This window comes from Pocillopora verrucosa, chromosome 9 (genome assembly GCF_036669915.1).
Source record: "Pocillopora verrucosa isolate sample1 chromosome 9, ASM3666991v2, whole genome shotgun sequence".
In the NCBI taxonomy this organism is placed as follows: Eukaryota; Metazoa; Cnidaria; class Anthozoa; order Scleractinia; family Pocilloporidae; genus Pocillopora; species Pocillopora verrucosa.
In genome coordinates this window covers 5,888,249-5,902,528 of record NC_089320.1, presented here as the reverse complement: position 1 = coordinate 5,902,528, position 14,280 = coordinate 5,888,249, and the positions used below count along the sequence as shown (strand labels likewise).

The following is a 14,280-nucleotide window of genomic DNA, read 5'->3' as shown; positions in this document are numbered from 1 at the left end:
CAGCCGCTTTCGTGTGTTGCGCTCGAAATCTGGGTTTATTCAGGGATAAAGACTAAACTTTGTTTGCTTGCGGGAATGAAAGGAATGTATCTTATGTCAAGTTGTAGATTTCACTATATCTTTCATAAAATTATCTTGAAATAATTGCATCAGTAAAGACTCGCGCATATATAAGCATAAATTCAAAGGTGTGGCTAAAAAGTATCCTCTTTCGGTTTCCGGATAGTTCACGACCTAGAGTTAAGTTCGTTATGGCTCCTTAACTTAGTGCAGTTGTTACTTGGCAGTCTCTTTCGCGCCAGTTCAATTATACGTTCATTTTTTGCCTTGTTCGTACCCTTTGGATAGGCCATCGTATTAAGCTCTACAGGATACGCGTTTCTCTGCCCGCAGGAAGATTTGAGAAGGTTGGTATGCCTGTAGTCTGGCCGGTAGGCTCCTTGTAAACCTCTCACCAGCTCGCGTTGCTCAAGTCCTCATACTTTCCCGCGGTCGCAGAACCCCTCGTGCCGAACGGCTTATAAAAGGCCTACTCGAAGGGTATCTACTTTGCTCGTTCTTTCGCTCACTCGTCTGATTTCATGTTTCCTACCTGTCTCGTTTGCAACAGAACAAAAGCTGTTTTATCCCTTTTCGTATATCTCTTGACCAAAAGGCGTAAATTGCAGGATTAACAGTGGGTAAAGTGTAAACAACGTACAGGAATATGGTGAAAACTTTTGGATTTATCTGTATTCCTTCCTGAAACTTCCACAGCGTAAGGGTCACGAAGAATGGAAGCCAGCTGACCAGGAAGGCACCAGCGATGATCACCAACATTTTGGCAGCTTTTAACTGTCTTTTGAAATTTGATATCTGAATTCTTCTCACACTACCGCCGGTGCCAGTGCGTGAGGCAGACTCTTCGCTCGTACCAGGCTTCACTCGGTTGGCGTGGTTCCGAGCGATTTGATAGATTTTAAAATATATGGCCGACATGGTTCCAAACGGGATTATGAAGATAAAAAATCCATTCTAAAGTCATGTACATCTTCTCAAAAGTGGGCTTTTGTCGTAGGACTCCACTTCACCGCAAATAACGTTATGAGGTCGCCAAATCAACGATGGGGAAGCGAGAACGATTGCAAAGATCCATATTACTGGAATGGAAATATATATTTTAGTTTTGTCAACAAAGTTTGGATACTGGACTGGCCGCGTAATGGCGAACTGTCGATATCTCGCTTTACTGTTCCTTTTTATCAATTACTAGTGGAACTCTTTTCTCTGCATATGAATGTTGGAATTTGAGCCGTACAATTCAAAAAAGAAGAAATGTATCCCTGAAATTGCCGCGAACATGAAAGCATTAATTTCCGCTCTTATCGTGCGCCGTGATTTCCTCAAAGACAACGGCACGCAAAGAAATAATCTGATAGAATTCAATTTCTTTTTGGTCGTGACAACAACGTGTTCAACAATAAAAATTCAGTATATTCCCTCTCGATTGTTCCTTCCCGATATGGAAGAAACTGGGAATTTTTATTCCAGTTGGTTCAGGTATGTATATATCATTTTTCATCTTTTTCAACCAAACAGACCAGCTCTAAAATGGCGGTCCAATCTGACACTTCAATTAAAGCACTTTGTAAGCACTTTTCTTTTTTTTTTATTTTGACTTTTTCAATAATTAAGTAGCCGTGACGGTCGCAAATTCAATAGCCTTTGTTTATTTACGTGTTTCTTTTTCTTTCATTATTATAACATTTTAGCAGCAAAAAGGTAAATTTAGAAGCCTTCACCGGACTTCTAAAATTACAGCTTTTTAAAGCCGATTCCCTGATGGCCTATAGATAGTTACAGGGAGACTCAGCCCCTAAAGGGTACCTTTATCAGGCTTCAGGTATATCAAAGTGTAGGGAATTGAAGAGTTGAAGTATATGAAAGGGCAGGAAAATCTATCATTTAAGTTTTTTAAAACAGGTTCCCTTACTTGTGTAAATTAAGACCGTAGTTGTTCAGAATAGTGATTATATCGTATCAGCAAAAACCTGCATTTTCCATAGATTCACTCAACAGGTATTTGTCGCAAATGCCGGGTTAATCTTGACATCCAGAAAATAGGGGAGCTGCCCACAAAGCTTCCGGAGACCAAGAACCTTTCTTATGAGGAAACTGAGACCATTGAGACTTCTGTAAGTTCTGAGCTGGCACTCAATGGAAATAGTGTTATTAACAGTGGCACCAAACAAAGCCCGCGGGGCAAAAAAGATAAAAAAAAAACAAACAAAAAATGGATAGGGACCTTATCATCACAAAGTCTGCATGAGCGGGCCCCGTTTCCTTGCTGCCTTTCCTTAAAATGTAACGAATAGGGATAGAGAGCACAAAGTAACCGATTTCGTAGACCTCAGACTGTGTGCTGGTATCCAAGAAAACAATGCCATATGCTTATTTTGTGCCTTCTACGTCAGTTTTTCCTGAGTTCCGCAGATAATGAAGAGGTTTAATACCCCGTGCATTTTATGTCGCCCTTGCGTCTGCACACAGTTGAAATTTATTCAGCGGATTCTCTATTTTTATTCTCACCAAAATCTGAGAACTTGAAGCAGTGGCAACAAGTTAAAGACCACGTTGTCCGCGATGGTAAGCTGAGGCCAAATTATTCTTTTAAGAGTAAAGGATTAATTTAAAAAAAAACTTCATTTTTGCATCCACTTGCCCCCACCTACACACACGCATCCCTCCACCTTATACCGCCAGGGATACGAGTTCATGTGATTTTCTCAAGGTTAAGGATACGGTGAATAACGCCCAGAAAAACGTTTCGGGTTTCCAATATACCACTCCGGGTTCCTTTACCACTCGCTTTAAAGTTCGTACTTATTTGTCATAATGAAAGGTATTTTATATAATAAATTAGGCACTTTTTATCATAAATGAAGGCAACAAAAAAGGTTTTATTTTTAGTCCATAATAAAGGCAACAAAGATAAGGAGGGATTATTGATCTTTGTCTAAGTGTTGGTTAACTTTGATCACATGACGAGCCAGACGTTCTTAGCAACCGAAAAAAAAGCTTTGGATCCTGCTGAGATCGAGGAGTTTTACTCCACGATCTCAGCTTGACGTCCAGCAGCTTGCAACATTCCATTGTAACAATATCCCTGTTACTGATCATTTATGTTACGCTGAAAGTGCGAACTTTCGCGCGAGCGTGTTATAATCCTGAAACGAGAGTGTGCGTTTATAATTAAAATTTCTATTTTGGTAATTCAAAACGTGTCAGTGAATGTATGCCACGTTTGGAGTGAATGACGTATTTTGGCTCTTTGATTTTTATCAATAGGCCGGGAACAAAAGCGAAAGCGGACGAGCCGACTTTATTTGCTGACTTTCCAAGTCAGCTTTCCTTTTCTGAAACCGCTCTATTTTCTGGACCGTAAACCGCCAGACAAATACGTACGTGCCAGCAAATCGATACTAAGAAAGAGTATAATAGACCCTTTTTGTTGAACGAATCTCGGATTTCGTCATTTTGGGTCATTTCTCACTCACTCACTCACGCGAAATTCCCCCTTTTTTAAGTCTGCCTGAAATGAACAAGGGACGAACCGGACGCCACGACTTTTGCCTTCGATTAATGCACGCAACACGCTCACGCTACGACTACAAACGAAACGCGTATGTCGATCAAAATGAGAACGTTGCGGAGTTTGACGGCGAAATTTAGCCGTTTAAACCGTGAAGTAGTGCGAATTCAGCATGTTAAATTTTTGATAGTGTAAAATTTCGGTTATAAGCCCTTGGCTAATACTAACTACTTAATAACCGGGCGCGAGGGCTTAACTGTAAAATTCCAGACTGAGGGATGAAATTTTTGCTTTATGAACCGAGCCTCTGGGCGAAGTCCATAAATCAAAATTTCAGCCCGAAATTATGGAATTTTACAGTAAAGCCCGAGCAAACAAGGTTATTAAGTTTTTTTATAATATGGCTTCAAATAGGTAAAGCGCGTGAAATAGAGTGAACTTATACATTGCCTTCATTTTCCGTCACAATTTCGTCAGGATAATAAAATTCAGAAAAGAAATGTTTTTCAGAACGCATAGTTAAAGAAGAGATACGTTTTTTGTTCAATTTCTTGCTTTTTTAACGAAGTTCCTTTCAGCAAAAGTCACTAAGTTCGCTAGGTTTTGTAAACCAAAACCGTGGCGGAAAAAATCTGCTATGCCCGTGGGCGTTTACCGGGGGATTACGGACCGCTAATTAACCAATCTGAGCGCGCGTACTATCGCAGCCATATAATAAAACTTTGTAAAGGGTTTTGGGTAGGTTTAGCGGATTGAAAAGCGTTTGGAAACAAGCCATGGTAATGTTGATCTGAATTCGTTTTTTATTTAAAGTCATATTAAAGCAAAATTTCCAGTTAGCACTGTCATCCAGCAGAGGGGGGAAGCGGGGTTATCGGGGGGCCTATAACCGGATTGTTTTGTCTGCAGGTAGATAATCTAACCAGAATTTTACAGTATACACTTCGGGTCGTTTTACACGGTACGAAATTATCGCAGTTTATTCAACAATTTCCCAGGCTGAAGTCGCAACACTTTATATTTTAAAAGCCAGCCGTCTATCATACTGCATTTTCTTTTATTTCAACCAGTACACGACTGAAATAGGACACATCCAAAGCCCGCTCTCTCCCACCCACTATATGATGCTAAAGTTCCCACTGAGGCAAGCTTTCACACGCGAAGTGAAAACATTTGGTAACGTTATCGATCAGTAGGAATGCCTGCGAGTGTGTTAATCGACCGAACTACATAAGTTGAATAAGTACGCTACGGTTTTTTTTTTTTTTGAATCATTGGTTCTCGCCCCCTTTTGCTTTTTGTTTTCGGCACCACGTTTCCGTATTACAATTCCATATTATTTGAAATGATCCCCCCCCCCGAAAAAAAAAAGAAAAATTGGATGATGAATAAATTTGGAACTTATTGAACAATTATTTGTTTGTTCATTCAAAGAGGGTATTCTTACGTTAAAAAAATAGCCGAATAGCCGCTATGATGGAAAGGGTATTCTGATAATAGTAATGAAAGGTAGCATCTTGAGGGAATAACATCATTTTCCAGGTTCTCCCATACCATAATCTAACAGAAATACTTAACAATTATTCTACGAGTACGCATTGGATATGAGCTGGTAGATAGCCAACCAGAGGATTGAAGTTGGCTATAACCATGTCTTACCCAACACACGCGAACCAAAATACTTATTATGCTATATATCCCAGAAGCACTCAGGCATACAACTATGCCAGGACTTCAACTTGGGTGAACCAAAGAGGATATATAACACTTGCTAGAACTTCAAAACCATGTGCGAACCAAAGTACTTATTATGTTATATATCCCAGAAGCACTCAGGCATACAATTATGCCAGGACTTCAACCTGGGTGAACCAAAGAGGATATATAACACTTGCTAGAACTTCAATATCTTGTACGAACCAAAATACTTATTATGTTATATATCCCAGAAGCACTCAGGCATACAACTATGCCAGGACTTCAACCTGGGTGAACCAAAGAGGATATATTACAATTGCTAGAACTTCAAAACCATGTGTGAACCAAAGTACTTATTATGTTATATATCCCAGAAGCACTCAGGCATACAACTATGCCAGGACTTCAACCTGGGTGAGCCAGAGAGGATATATAACACTTGCTAGAACTTCGATACCATGTGCGAACCAAAAGTACTGCTCATGTTATATATCCCAGAAGCACTCAGGCATACAATTATACCAGGACTTCAACCTGGGTGAACCAAAGAGGATATATAACACTCACTAGAACTTCGATTTACCATGTGCGAACCAAAATACTTATTATGTTATATATTAAAGTTTATTAAAGTTTATATATTAAAGTTTATTAAAAAAAAGCGGTTTTTCTTTGCAAAAAGGAAAATTCAGCTTTATCGGAGCATACTTGCCTAACCAACCATACAATTGGGTGGGATAATTCTAAAATTATCACTACTAATCGGCGTTACCACCAGCGCCTTTGTTTGGAGGCTTGGCACATTAACTCCGCCCACGCTCCTTTAAATCGTGACGATGGCGGTCTGCTTCCTGACGCCTATTTACACCTCGTCAGAAAAAAGGCCGCTAATTAGTGATCATATAAAAGGACCTCTTGTTGCAGCGTTTAGATCACCCCTGATGAAGGCACTAGACAGGAGTGTCGAAACGTTGGGTCTATGAATTGTAACTTCTTCGGTTACATTCATTAAATCTGCAAACCAGTGTAGCTTCAAACTATGCCCACTTATTATGTTATATATCCCAGAAGCACTCAGGCATACAACTATGCCAGGACTTCAACCTGGGTGAACCAGAGAGGACATATAACATTTGAGTGTCTCTACTGGTATTCTGAAGAAATCAAAGATTTATGCTGAAAAAGGAAGATCTCGTAACTGAAGCTTAGGCTTAAAAGTTTATGTAACGCAATGATTTCAATCCAGATAATGAACTAGTAGATCTGCTGAAAAAATGAAAAGTGAACCAGACTTTTCTTACTCGTGCATTGTTCTTTGGTAACATTCCTTAGTTACTTTTCATGTGCAACAATATTGTTTACTTTCCTTATCACACTAAGTCAGTCAATTGCTTCCAGGGCTTGCTTCGGGTCTTTTTTTCTCAGCAGCTGTTCTGCGATATCGCTCATCACTTTAGCCACTTCAACATTCTGGTCCACCTGATCGGCGAATAAAGATGCAAGAGGCACCTGGAACTTATCGCAAACATCGCCGATCAAGGTCCACATATCGCTTGTACTGTACTGTCCGGGTTGTCCTTTGCCGGGTCCTGTGTGCCTGAGCTCAGCGTCGATTGACCGCCGTTTTTCACCTCATCTCGAAGGGCCTCTAACTGGGAAAGCACAACTTCAAGTTCAGCCTTAAGCTTAAGATTTTCATCTTGACTCTTCTCGATATCCTCTATGGATATGGCTGACCTTGAATCGACTCCAAATACTGTTTGTACAGGGTCATGAATTTTGTCCTTGTTGTTGTCACGTGTGTCAGTCGCTGTTTGGCAATCTTCATTATCTTGGCCAATATTTAGGCTGTTGATGCCATCAACCAACCAACTGTACTTTTCTTCTTCGCCCGCTTTTAGTTTTTGCCGAAGTATCGCGGAAACAACGCCGAAAGAAGAGGCTATGAATACCTCTTCTTTGTGAACTAGTCGTCGATCCAAGTGCCCGCCATTTTTAAGATTCGAGAGTTGCACTGTGTTAAATTCTTTTGGAAAGCTTGACACCAAAGGGCTACTCGACATGAATTTTCCTACAGGAATGCCGCATATTTTGGAATTCAGGAGATACCAGTCCCTCGAATCGCTCGTGGAGTGCAGCAATTCAGCTCTTCGAATATCGAAGGCATCCATGCCGCACAGCACCTGATCGAAATGAGAACAAATTTCCCGCTATTGCGAGTAATGTCTGAAATTCAACCTCAAAAAAAGTCAAAAGAAAAATCCAGCCCCTCAAAATAAACAGGATTGACGCCATTGGAGGTTGTACACAACGGTGTTAAGGTAATCACCGAACGCCCCCCTGTTGAAACCACAAATCGAAAGCGATGATAGCTACTGAGCCGGATCATGACGTCACACCATAGCAACCAAACCCCACGAATTTTTTAACATCCGGTTTGCTCTGGCTCGTCATTAATTATGTACAAAATTAATTTTTTTAATACAGTTTACGTTATATTTATTTTGCGTCCTTGTCTAGGGCGCGATGTGTAACCTTCCAATTGCTGCAAGTACTCCTTGTTCGGTGGTAGCACATGACTTACTAGAGCAAGAAACGTCATTATGTTTACCATCAACCCTCCTAGAAGAAACCGAGACAAGCACTACAGGAATAAAGTCGGAAGAACCTATTGACCACCTTAACAGTTTCTTACGAAGTCGAGACGTTAGTCCTATTAGTTACACCCTAAAGACACCTTGGAACGATCGATGCCAGTGGAAGGACCAGACGACTGCATGAGCGTAAAGCCAAGCAAGCGGTTTCAGCTGTTCTTGGTGAAATAGCGCCTAATGATCCAGATCTTCTCTGGGAATCTACTATGTCCTCAAAACAAAATGAAACTGGAAATCACACTTGTTCTAGTGGTTTGGATAAAAAATTGGTGTACACGCTGGCAAACTGCTACAAAAATGCAAACGAGTGGGATTCTCGAAGGCAGATATTGTCCATAATGGCGGATAAGGTTAGCTTGGCAACAATTCAACGGTGGATCCCAGGCCTGACAAGTTATCGGTTTAAGGTCGCCAGGCAGCATGCTGCAGTCCATGGCAGTGGAAAACTGGTGCCTACCAATGCACAAACGAAGTCATTCATACCTGAAGCAAAATTAGCGCATTTCCTAGACTCTATCACAAGCTCCCATGTAATTCAAGATCTTCCATTCGGAGCCAAGATAATAACATTGTCAACTAACGAGGTCATCCAAGTTCCAAATGTGGTACGGAACATGATACCTGAACGAATCGTTTGCCAGTACCAAAAATATTCTGCCGAGCATTATTTCACACCCATGAGTCGCAGTACACTGCTAAGAATTCTGCATGTTTGTTCCGCTTCGACTCGCAAGTCATTGCAAGGGTTAGATTACGCAAGCTGTTCTGGTGCGCAGGCATTTGAAGATCTTGTGAACGTTGTGCACCAGCTTGGGGAAAACGGAATGGGTCTTACATGGGCAAAAACACAAAGTAAGCTTTAAAGGAGGCAAAGTGGTACCTCAAGACTGATTTCAAGGTAAAATAAGAAAGTGAAAAAGGGAAATAATTTTGTTGCGCGCCTGGTGTAGGTGTATTATGAATGTTACTCGACTGCCTACTACATGAGTGCTCTCTAATTGGTTACTGCTCGCGTCTAGGTAGGTGAATAAGGGTGGATTCCCACTGTCGCGTAAATTTCACGTCCATACACATATAGCTTTTAGGCGCGTAATTTAAATAGAGGCAATATTTGAAAGGTCGCACGTAAACGTTAAAGTTGAGCGAGGTTTAGCTTTTACGTTTACTCGTGGCATTCCATACGTTCTTCTATTTTATTCACACCCTTAACCCTATTTCGACTGGGAAGGGTTTGAAGCCCCGCTTCGCTTAAAAGTTTAATAACTTCAAAACCGCTCAAGCTTTGAGCACCAAACCTAGCGAATTTTCCTAAAAATCATCTGGGGACATTTTAAAGTCGTCGTGACTTGTACGTCAGCATTGACGTTACCATGGCAACCGAGTTTTGAGAGCCATATTTTCCAAAACTTGCTGTTTTACTCATTCAATTATACCCTTACACTTAATTTAGTGATGTTTTATCAAATTTATGATACCTGTTTGTGTAATCCGGCCTTTTTAGCGACTGATTTGAGAAGAAAACATGAATATAAAATGGCCCAGTGGCAGATACTTGGGTTCAATTTCTAACAGTCTTAATTTCTCTCGGGATTTCGCAAGTTGCGGATTTTTTTCTTTGTTTGTTTCTTAAGCATCCTTTTATGCACAAATCCGTTTTTCTGCCATGATTACCTCCATTTCCAGATCCCTCTTTAACCATAAATGACGCCATCATGACGTCACTGCTAGTGTTAAAAGTCATTAATGTGTCACCTTACTTTTTGATTTTGTCAGACACATTATGATTTAAGTATTTTTCGCTTTGAAGGGAAAGCTGATGCAATTTGGATTCTGCCCATAGAATCAACAACATGACATCATATTACGTAATTGTGCCAATCTAAAATTGTCTAGACGTTGGAAATGACGAGTACAGCATTCAGCTTCACAATACTTAGGTTCTGAAATGTTTTAGAAGATAGCATTAGGTAAATGCATTACGTAAATATTCCTCAGAATTGAGGTTTTGATCATTATTGCGCACATTTTAATCACTTAGGTTCACGTATCAGAGAATTCAAGTATTCCAGATCACTGCGTCGTTTTTGCTCTCAGCGACCCTAAAGATGTTGACTACCAGGCTACATGTGCCCATGATCATAGCGACGTTTGTGGTCCGTGTAATTCCCTTGCCGTTACTATAGAGGAGATAGAGAAAGCAATCGAGATGATAGCGATGAATCTTGAACATCTTTCCAAAGGCCAAATACACGAAGAGCTCGCATTCATGACCGAGAAAGCAAAACGTGATATAATTGCCTGGAAATCTCATTTGTGGCGTTCGGTGAACCAAGACAAAGCAAGACTAGACATCCTCCGAGACTTGGACGACATATCGGTTCTACTTGTACAAGATTGGGCCATGAAGTTTATTCCTCGAAAATATCGTGAAAGCCAACGCGATTGGTTTGGGAAACAGGGAATTCCTGGCACGTGTCTGTCGCCATGAGAAAGGAAAGCACAAGTAATGCTGGAAAGTACGAAACCCTTACCATGTGCCATGTCTTCAGAAGCTGCAGTCAAGATAGCTGTGCGGTACTGTCCGTCATGACTGACGTACTCAAAGATTTAAAGGACGTCATGCCACACCTACAGCGAGTATGCTATTGGCAGGACAACGCCGGGTGTTACCATTGTGGTAACACAATCAGCCTTGATCACATGGTTGGTAAACATCACGGCGTGACTGTGAAGCGCATGGATTTTTGCGATCCTCAAGGAGGAAAAGGGGCTTGCGACAGAAGGTCCGCAGCTATAAAATCCCACGTGAAGATTTACCTGAATTCCGGAAACAACATTGAAACGTCATGAAACGAAATGAAAGAAGCCATTTTGTCAGCCGGTGGAATGTCCTCGGTGAGGCTGACTTCGTGTGGACACCCAAAAGCTCCAGCTTCTTTGAACATCAAGCTTGATGGAGTGGGTTCAATTTCGAATGTACAGTACTATGACAAGGGATTGCGAGTTTGGAGAGCATACAGAATTGGCAGAAAGAAAATACACTCCTCGGGATAAGCTGAACGTCTCGGAAAATTAGGAAGTTCCGTACTTAACGGACGTGAATAAGGAAGGTGTCACAGCGAGTTTTGCCCCTGTAAAATCCAAGCGTAAAGATACTGTTTCGAGACAGGAGAGCGAGGAAGATAGTTCCAGTGAAAACTCGAGTGACGAAACAGAAACGGAAACCTCCAACGCTCGTCTTTTTTCATGTCCGGAAGAGGGATGTATCAAATGTTACCAACGTTACTCGAATCTGCAGCAACACCTAGACTCCGGAAAACACACACGTGCTCTCGAACGGGAACCACTCCTAGACCAAGCTGTTTATGGATATGCGGAGAGACTGGAGGTTCAAACGGTGGGCGTCCCCTGTGTACGAAATGTTCAGGAAGTGCCAAAACAAGTGCTACTACAGTCTACTCTCCCTATGGGCTGGGCATTTAGATCATCCTAGAACCGAAGAACATGTTTTAATGTAAAGCAGAAAGAGTATCTATCCACAAAGTTCAATATTGGTGAGACCACGGGACGCAAAGCTGACCCGGTAGTTGTTGCAAAAGAAATGATACACGCCAGAGGAAATGACGGAGAACGCTTATTCAGCAGCGATGAGTTTCTTACTAGCCAACAAATAAGCAGCTTTTTCAGTCGCCTTGCTACCCAAAAGAGTTTACTTGACAAGTATGACACAGAAGAAAATGATGACGAAGCCGCGGAGTTCGAGAATTCCCTTGAGGACCTAACAAATCAAGTACGGAGGGAAGTTTCATTACAACATCCGATCGTGTTTGACTGTCATAATATGTGTGACCTTGTTAAGCAAGGTAAACTGAACAAATTTAGCATAAAAATGCTGAAGAGATTGTGCGACCACTTTGATTTAGACGTCAGTCATATAACAGTCAGACTGAAGATCAATCGCTCTGACGAAGGGCTAACGCTCAAAACGTCAGCTTTTTTACTCTTTACGGTGGCTAATTTACGTTTTCAACCCAGTTGTTAACACTTAATTACCTGCTATACTCCCCCACCGACGCAGCACCACAGTTTCTTTAGAAACTTAACCCTTTATTGAAGAGGCCTTACGCCGACAAACTGTCCACGTTTTGTAGCAACTGCTCGTGTCAACATTAAAATGACGTGATCAGGTTTTCGCGTGATTTCCCTGCTCTGACGGGAATCTTCTTGTATTGGGATGTTGTTTTTCGTATTTACCTGAAAAGAGATCTTAACCTGGGAAATTGAAGGTTCTTATGGGAACGTTAGGTGGGGATATGCCGTTGAGTCATTTACCTTTCTAAGACAAAAAAGGAAATTCATTTTGCCATCCTTATCAAGACTGGACCCAACTTGTTACGACTCATTACAGAATTCCCGTCATGGCCAGAAATTGAGGACAACATGGCGCTGGAGCATGCGCGTCATTTACTTTTCCCGTTCTTTAAATATGGCGACCATATAAAGGATTAATGGGGAGAAGAGAAACTTTTAAGGATAAATAAAGTTAGACGAAGAATCGCTCACTTCCCCACGTCTAAACCTTCGCAAGGCGATCGTGGCTTTCAGTCATGTTCATTTGGCAATGTGTCAAGCTCCCAAAGTTGGTCCGTGAGTCACCATAAAAAGATGGCTTTCCTTGCCATACATAAGTCCGTAATATTGCCTAAGCGCTTCTCTTTAAGCAAGAAAAAAGGTCATTAGATGTCGGATTTTCCTTCCCCACGTCCTGGTTCTTGAAGGATATGTTTATCTTCATTTTTGTACGGTTTAGAGGCCTAACTTCTTTGCTAAACCAGTTCGTTTTTTCGTGAATCTCTGCGCCATTACTGCACGAAGCGATCGAAAAAGAAGGCATTTTGGAGACTTTTTCAAATAACTCCCTCGATCAGCCGCCATTTTCAAAACAGAGAGGTTACCAAGCCCCGTTTTGTCACGATCGAACGATCACAGGGAAGCATCAGCAAAGGGTTGGTGCTTGTCTAATAGGGACTCAGGCTAGATTTTGCACAGCTTGGAATTTAGAACCAGTGTTTGGTTTCGCATTTATTTGTTTTTACATATGTCAAGTAGAATTACTTGAGGCTAGTAAATTGTAAATCTGCTGCACGGTAAAAAGTATACGTTCGCTTCCCCGCCATTTTGCGAATGTATAAATCCTTATTAGCTATTCAAAATCCCTAAAAATTGGCGTACGGTCAAAACCGCTGGCTGTCCTCGATTTCTGGCCATGATTCATTTAATTCACAAACCGAATCCAGTTTTTTTTAGAGTTATAGATAGAGTTAGATTTCAAAAATGTTTGGTATTTTGCATTCAGACTGCGCACCTCAACGTTTACCCTGTTTAATGCTTCCCATATAGGAAGACCCCAGTCATATCCTCTTCAGCGGCACATCCCTGTTAACACCAAAATAAGAGAGTGTTCTTCGGACCAAAATTAATTGCTTAAGTTGTTATCTGCTTCATAAATACATGTCAGTTGTCAATATGATGATCCGTCGAGTCGCCTTATTATCTTCGTAGGAGATCATTAGCTAGCGTAATTTCCTTAACCGATTTTGACGAGGCAGAGCAGAAAATTGTTTCGAGGTTTTGAAACAGGGGGTACATTTTGTGTCTTACGTGTTACGCTGTTTTTCCACGGAGAAGTCAATTTTTGCGCAGTATTTCACAGCAGTGGCTAAAAACATAGGTGCAGCACAAGTTGCGTGCTTAAAATGGTTGATAACTTAAATATTTCGCATTATTTCCTTCTTTTGCTCGTCTTTTAAAGTGAAAGAATGAATTTGTATGGAGTAAGATTCGGATATGGTTTTCTAGGAGCCGATACTCGACTCTTGTATCCTGGTAATGGCATAAGTAGTTTTGTTTAGAGAAGTTGAAAAATAAAGCCACAACGTTTTTAGAGTCTTTTTAGCGACTATTATGTCGTCAATGTATTCCATGAAAGACTATTTTTCTGGCTGCCCTGATCCCCTCCCCGTCCCCCACCCCACAGCTTGCGCTTTGCGCATATAATTTCCATATTCGCCTTCACGCAACAGATGTCAAGACATAAGCTTGAATCAGGAGCCCCTTCTGGTTTAAATCTTTTATCTTTCTGTTTACTTGTCTAGGACGATCGATTTTTTCTTCCTCAAAACACTGTTCTCATACGCCGTCAAGAAATGCATTGTTAATATTGTGATTCCGTGACTGATCGACTCCCAAGTATCACGTTTAGTCACGAAACAATTCGTCACGCGGAGTATCCGGTCGATAGAGTTTAGCGTTTCAAAATGGCTAAAATTTACTCAGTTTGGCTTTTCTATCTCACTC

General features: G+C 41.1%; 2 pseudogenes; one reads left to right on the top strand and one right to left on the bottom strand.

Annotated features, from left to right (window-relative positions):
- Positions 1-588: 588 nt before the first annotated feature.
- LOC131775605 (uncharacterized) lies at positions 589-7,440 on the bottom strand (annotated as a pseudogene).
- On the top strand, positions 1,842-10,411 carry LOC136283324 (uncharacterized; annotated as a pseudogene).
- The last annotated feature ends 3,869 nt before the right edge of the window (positions 10,412-14,280 follow it).